The sequence below is a fragment of the Triticum dicoccoides genome, chromosome 3B (assembly GCF_002162155.2).
Source record: "Triticum dicoccoides isolate Atlit2015 ecotype Zavitan chromosome 3B, WEW_v2.0, whole genome shotgun sequence".
Lineage (NCBI taxonomy): Eukaryota > Viridiplantae > Streptophyta > Magnoliopsida > Poales > Poaceae > Triticum > Triticum dicoccoides.
Window position 1 is genome coordinate 665,698,451 of NC_041385.1, and position 7,550 is coordinate 665,706,000.

Here is a 7,550-nt window from a genome sequence, read left to right on the forward strand (position 1 = left end):
CGGCAAACCTGAGTGGTCGAGCTCTGGCCCGCAGAAGCCCCGCATACGTCACCTCACCAGGCCCTCAGTGCCCTCACCTCTCTCTCGAAGTAGCCAATCACCGACCGACAATCGTAATGGTAGTCCGTCTTTCTCTCATGCTGATTTATAGGAACATCCTGAGGATTTCAGCGGGCGGCACCATGAGCTCTCTCTCTCTCTCTCTTTTCCATGCAATCTGCTTGTGCGTTAAAAGGGGGGCTCCTGAGAATCATGACTCAGGAGCTCTTACTATCTCTCCAGCCCTCACCCCCTGGCCTTGACCACGGCATCGCGACCTGGCATACCAGCGGCGTCTGAGCTCGCTCGAGGGCCGGGACCTGAGGACGTAGAACACAAAGGAGAGTGTGGGCAAGAAAGGGAAAGCCCACAAGGGCCTAACCTAGCTGCGCCACAGCTGCCGAAATACAAGTTCGGCACAATGCGAGGGAACGACTCCATGTTATCAAGAAAAGTTTCACACCTGGAACATCTAATCGATGCAGCGTGGAACCCTCACTTGATGCAGCTCTGTGATGGCAAAATTGCCTTCCTTTCTCACCTCTTGGTGGTTGCTTGCACACTAAAGGGGACCTCCTGAGCATCGCGCCTCAGGGACCCTTATTGGACCTCGGGCCGCTCACCTCCTGGCCTTGACCACGGCATCGCGACCTGGCATACCAGCGACGGCTGCAGCCTGCCTGGGGACCGGAACCTGTAAGCATAGAGCGCTAAACCTTCGCGAGGTTAGAAAGGAGGAACCAAGCCGGGACAGGACAGTCATTTGCATAGTTTCATAATAAGGATCACATCAGCAAAATACATCACGGGCCACATGCACCCACAGGGTGTTTTCTCGATTCCTCGCAAAGAACGACAGACAAGAATCCTAAAGAGCCCAAACTACCGGCACCTCCATGGCCGACGCCATCATCAACAGTGGGCCATGAGAGGCCGGTGCCAACCCCATCCAGATCAGCTGCGGTGACGACCTGATGCAGCCGCCTTGCTCCGAGCACGACGCGAGCTCGGGGGCATGTAGCTGTCGTCGCTCAAATATGGAGTCACGAAGAGATCAGGAGAGTCGCTGGACTCCCAAGCATCACTGCTGCTGCAGGAGGAGCCGTCGGGGAAGCTAACAGCAGGCCTAGCCTCTGCCACGTCGATGTCCTGACTGCCTCCTCTGGGGCAGCACTCCAGGCGATAGCCTTCTGCGTCAAAGATTTTGAAGGACAACAAGGTCGCGCCATAGTATTCAAAATGAATTACGAGGGAGCCCCCCATTTGGTAGACCCGGGTGACCTCGCCCCAGCCTCGGGTCATGAAGACCTTGCCCGGTGCAACAACTTCAACCTCCGCTCCAGTCGTCGGAGCGTTGGAGTCGGCATGCTGCAGCCAAAGCTTGAGAGGCCCCCTCGGCGGCATCTCGGTGGAGAAGAATGAAGGAAAGCGAATCCAAGAGCTTGGAGGCATCGACATGTGCAGCACGAGCTCGCGAGAGGAGTCCACGACGTGGACTCCAGGAGCAACAGCATGCGCCGCCACGGCTCGTTGACCTCGCCTGCGGCATGGGCAGCGTTGCTCGCCATCCTTTTCTCCAGGTCCCTCGGCTTGGGCGTACAGGGGTAGCGGGAACCCAGGAGGTGGCAGCTCGCACCAAGGCCATGTCATCTCTATCCTCGCAACCTCGTCGCGGCGGCATTGGACCGGCTGTTTCTTCGGTGGAAGCGGATCAGGTCCCACTCGGGGAGCCTTCCCCTTCTCCTCGGTCGAGAACCTGCGAATCGATGCCTTTGGCGTCAAGAATGGAGATGGGGCATGGAAGAAGAAGCAGGCGGAGCAGAAAGAGATGGGCAACAGGGGCTCTCGCCCCCCCCCCTCATTTATAGTTCAAGGGAGGCCAACCGTCGACCTCCACGATCGCAGATAATGATGACTCTTTTTTGCATGCAGCAGGGACTCGTTAAATCGGGCAGTTGCCGAGGCAACGAGGGGAAGAAGAGATGCCCACGTCCAATCAGTCGCCACGCGTCAACCAAGGACGCAGGCTGTCGGGGGCCCACGGCGCTCCACACTTGCCCTTTGGCTTCGCTGCTAAGCCAAGTCCGAGCGCGCCTTGGGCCCGGGGGCTACTGCCGGCGTTCTGGGAATGGGGGTCCCTAGACTTGCCTGCCTGCGGCCTGCAGCATGGCTCAAGCGGTGGCCCAGTACAGCCCTTCTTCATCAACCAACACTCAAGACCCTCGCGAGGGGCCAAGCCTCGTGGGGCGGACGACACCAAGGCCTCCTCAGGAGCGGCCTCACCAGGCAGGCTCGCGATAAGGAGAAGAGATCAAGGAAAGGGGTACCTCGCGAGGATGCCCATGATACAAGCCATGAAGATCAAGACCAGGCGGGCGCTAGGCGGGCGTCAGCGCGCAGTGTCCTAGTTTCCCTTTTGGTGTTAAGGGGGCAAGCGCGGGCGTGGAGTACCGAGGCATCAGCCAAAGGTTTCCATATCAGTGCAACAAGACCAAGACCAGCAGGATGGCAGGACGGAGGTCATCGTGGATCCCAAGACGGTGTCATCTCTAGCACCTTTGACAGGCGAAGACCACCTTTAGTGAGTATAGCATGTACTAGCTGTCCCCTTTAAAAATGGCCGTTGTTGGACCCATTCCCGCTCAATATTTGGGAAGAGGACTATGGCCTCTATAAATACGGCTAGCTACCACAGTAGAAGAGAGAGACACGAGAGGAGATCCACACAACACACCAGCCCAAGAACACCTCTCCTCGCGAGGCTGTTCTTCCCTTGTACTATTCATCATCAGCCTAAGAGGCAATCCACCACCACACACAAGAGTAGGGTATTACACCACAATGGTGGCCCGAACCTGTATAAATCTCGTGTCCCTTGTGATGTGAGTTCATCTTGTTAGCTTAGAGATTACGGCGAGGTCGAGGGCGTGAATCGGTGGAAGGAGATCGTCGTGCGCACCCCAGAGTTGAAACCTTAAGGGTTTTGCCGGAACCCGATATGCGACAGTGTGCGATTGGTATTCCTTTCACACACACACACTAGTTTGAAACATTTGTCATATTACAATGAATCACACACGCATATGAGACGAAACCGTGTGTGCGTCCGTCGGACATCGCAAACGTTTCACGTCAAAGAACCGTTTATTCTCTTTTTTTCATCGCACACGATGTTTTCTTTCTAACAGTGTGCACATTATTTTATTCTCACTTGTATATTTTTACTTTTGGCTGCAATTTATTATTCTAATTGGAAATTTTGAAATATGAAACGTGCAATTCAAATTCTCAGCACAACGGTTGAACAATGAATCCATAAATAAAATTGTCAGTACAATATGTTCAGTAATTACAGGATTAGACAACAATTAACTATGATGAACCACAATATTTACAGGCGGTAAAGGTGAAGAGACAAGTGTAAATCATTTTGACCGCGGATGGTGTTGAAGAAGTGGAATGCCCATAATGTGCCTTCCTGCATGCCATAGGCACGAACAACTTTTGTCCAACCCCTTGTGACGATCGCCCGCCCATCCTTCACCGCCTCCAGGAAAACTTCTAGAGCATTATCATGGTAGCATGAATTATATACTTTAACCTTAGTTGCCTCCACTCCGGTCATGTAGTTTGCAAGGTAATCATCAGTAAATAGCTTCGGAAACCACTGAAAAGAGAAAAATATCAAATCATGAGGTCTAATAGAGTAACTTGTTGTGGGAAGGGGGAAAAGGCAAAACATTACTTACCATCCAAAAGTTCACTGTTGTCTTGGACAAAGTGTAAACAAAGATCTTAATTCCCATCACCCGTTTCTTTCGCCTGAGAATCTTCCTTAGTTTCCTCACTTGACTCTTGTTTATGAATATCTCATTGACCCATACGTAAAAGGGATCGAAGCGTGGATTAGCACCGCTCATATATGTACCTACAAGCAACCAGTAAATGTTAGAAGCTAAACTGAGATTGCACAAATGATGTAGAATTCAACTACCTACATTCCTAAGTACAAGTATTTTTTAGAGATTTCAATATGAACTACATACGGATGTATATAGAATTATAGATATAGTTTAGATTAGAATCTAGATTCACTCATTTTGCTCCTTATGTAGTCTATATTGGAATCTCTAAAAATACTTATATTTAGAAATAGAAGGTGTATAAGACCTGGGATGCAGCTAACCTCGACGGCAAACAATAGCATCACCCATTGTAGCCCTGTGTAAGTATATGGAATGCCAATGTTAACTACAAGAGGGTTAACATCCACCAAAAATTGCAAATGGTAATAAAACGGTAGCATCTGTAGTGATATCTTCATTGCAAAAGAGTAGCACAGTAGCAAAGGGATGGATTAAAAATGGATACAACTGTTAATTGCAATAGGCTTAACATCATCCTAATTCATGTTTTATAAGTTTGTAGCCATTGAAATACAACTATTTAAAAATGGATACAACTGTTAATTGCAATCGCCTTAATGGCCATTGAAACCGGCACTACTCCAAGATGCTACTAACGTGACACTACGATCAGAGACCCTTCGATGAAACTATGTGCGATGTAATAATCACAAACGGTGGTGTAAAAAACCCGTCAAAAAAGGTGCAAAACGTTTGTGATGGCGGAGACAACAAACATGGTTCAGATTTTACTTGTGTGTGCGATGCTGGGTACACGGTTGATCCAGCAGAACTGTTTGCGATGAGGAAGAACAACATAAACGGGTAGTCATATCAATGTGTGTGCGATATACGGCATATAGTTTGCTCCGATGAACTGTGTGTGATTAGGGAATGCAACAGAAACAGTCAGCCAGATCAAGGTGTGTGTGATATACAACATATGGTTCACTCGGACAAACTATTTTCGATTAGGCAAGAGAACGGAAATGGTTCATCTTAACAAGATCTGTATGATATGCGGCATTTGCAATCAGCCAAAAGAACACAAACGATTCATGTAAACCAGATGTGTGTGATACGTAGCAAACAACCCACTCGGATGAATTTGCAATGAGAAATTATAACACTTACGGTTACTACAGTAAGTTCGTGTGCGGTTCTGTTCATACAAAAAACTTTGAAAAATGCAAAGTAGTTGCTTGCGTATCAACAATTATAAAAAAGGAACGAGATAAACCTTCTTCAAGCCAATCAACATGTGTGTTCATAAAACAAAAAATGTCAAAAATTACAAAACAAAGACCTCGATATCTATAATCTATAATACCTAAGTAGTTCATCTCCACTACATGATTTCTCTTGACATGCAGCCCATCCACATCAGCAGTCGCCACCTCAGCAAATCTTTGCCAAAAAAAATCATGTGATGCAATGTTACTACTTTCTTCCGTGAGTAGCCATCCCTTGTCACGGAAGGGATTGCTCTTTTTCCTTCCATAAATGACGAACGAGCCAAGCGTTTTCGCCTTCCATGTACCACGATTTTAATCCCGAACATGAACCATAAAAATCCACCACCAGGTATCAGGCGGGTCTCCACTCTCTCGATCCCTCCAGCTTAATCTCCCAGCGTCCTTATCTGCTGACGTCGCCGACTACCTCGGAGCGCAATGCGCCTCCACCCTCACCTCCTTCTATCGCCTCTGTGTGCAGTGCCGCGGGGCACATGGATGATGATGACCTACTGTTGCGTGTCTCCGTGCCCTGCCCGGAGAAGTGGCTGGCCATGCCTCCATCTTCTCGCCATAGATTGTGTTGAAGGTGTGGGAGGAGCCTCAGGCTCCAAATTTGAGGACTCAGATTTGGATTCTGATTTTTGCATCCTATTTCCTTTCAGTTAGTCTAGCGATGGATGTCTATGTTAGATTCGTTTTGTGATAATCAGCTAACAGCAGAAGCTCGACTTGCAAGAGACACATCCACCATGGTATGCTCCAGAACTGGTGCCTTAGAAGAGACCCTCCTCGGCTGCATAAAGGGGCAGGAGGAAGTAGTCTGAGCTTGAGTGGATGGTCTGTTCAGCTAAAGTGGCAAGGCGCGGTGGCGGAGCACGACCAGAGTCCCGATGTTTGAGACACTTGATATGTCTCCAATGTATCTATAATTTTTGATTGTTCCATGCTATTATATTACCTGTTTTGGATGTTTATGGGCTTTACTAAACACTTTATATCATTTTTGGGACTAACCTATTAACCGGAGACCCAACCCAAATTGTTGTTTTTTTGCCTATTTCAGTGTTTCGCAGAAAAGGAATATCAAACGGAGTCCAAATGGAATGAAACCTTTGGGAGAGTTATTTTTGGAAAAACGCAATCCAAGAGACTTGGAGTGGATGTCAAGAAGCAACCAAGACGGCCACGAGGGTCCAGGGCACGCCCTTGGGGGGTGGGCGCGCCCCCCCACCCTCGTGGCCCCCTCGTGGCTACCCTGTCCGACTTCCTTCGCCTATATATATCTATGTACTACGAAAACATTCAGGAGCACCACGAAACCTTATTTCCACCATCGCAACCTCCTGTTCCCGTGAGATCCCATCTTGGAGCCTTTCCCGACGCTTTGCTGGAGGGGGAATCGATCACGGAGGGCTTATACATCATCGCCAAAGCCTCTCCAATGAGTTGCGAGTAGTTTACAACAGACCTTTGAGTCCATAGTTATTAGCTAGATGGCTTCTTCTCTCTCTTTGAATCTCAATACAATGTTCTCCTGCATCTTCTTGGAGATCTATTCGATGTAACTCTTTTTGCGGTGTGTTTGTCGAGATCCGATGAATTGTGGGTTTATGATCGAGTTTGTCTATGAGAAATATATGAATCTCCTCTGAATTCTTTTATGTATGATTGGTTATCTTTGCAAGTCTCTTTGAATTATTAGTTTGGTTTGCCCTACTAGATTGATCTTTCTTGCAATCGGAGAAGTACTTAGCTTTGGGTTCAATCTTGCGGTGTCCTTTCCCTATGACAGCAGGGGCAGCAAGGCACGTATTGTATTGCTGCCATCGAGGATAAAAAGATGGGGTTTATATCATATTGCTTGAGTTTATCCCTCTACATCATGTCATCTTGCCTAATGCATTACTCTGTTCTTATGAACTTAATACTCTAGATGCATGCTGGATAGCGGTTGATGTCTGGAGTAATAGTAGTGGATGCAGAATCATTTCGATCTACTTGTCGCGGACGTGCTGCCTATATACATGACCATGCCTAGATATTATCATAACGATGCACTTTTCTATCAATTGCTCGACAGTAATTTGTTCACCCACCGTAATACTTATGCTATCTTGAGAGAAGCCACTAGTGAAACCTATGGCCCTCGGGTCTATTTTCCATCATATAAGTTTCCAATCTACTTTATTTTGCAATCTTTACTTTCCAATCTATATCATAAAAATACCAAAAATATTTATCTTATCTTATTATCTCTATCAGATCTCACTTTAGCAAGTGGCCGTGAAGGGATTGACAACCCCTTTATTGCATTGGTTGCGAGGTTCTTGTTTGTTTGTGTAGGTACGAGGGACTTGCATGTAGCCTC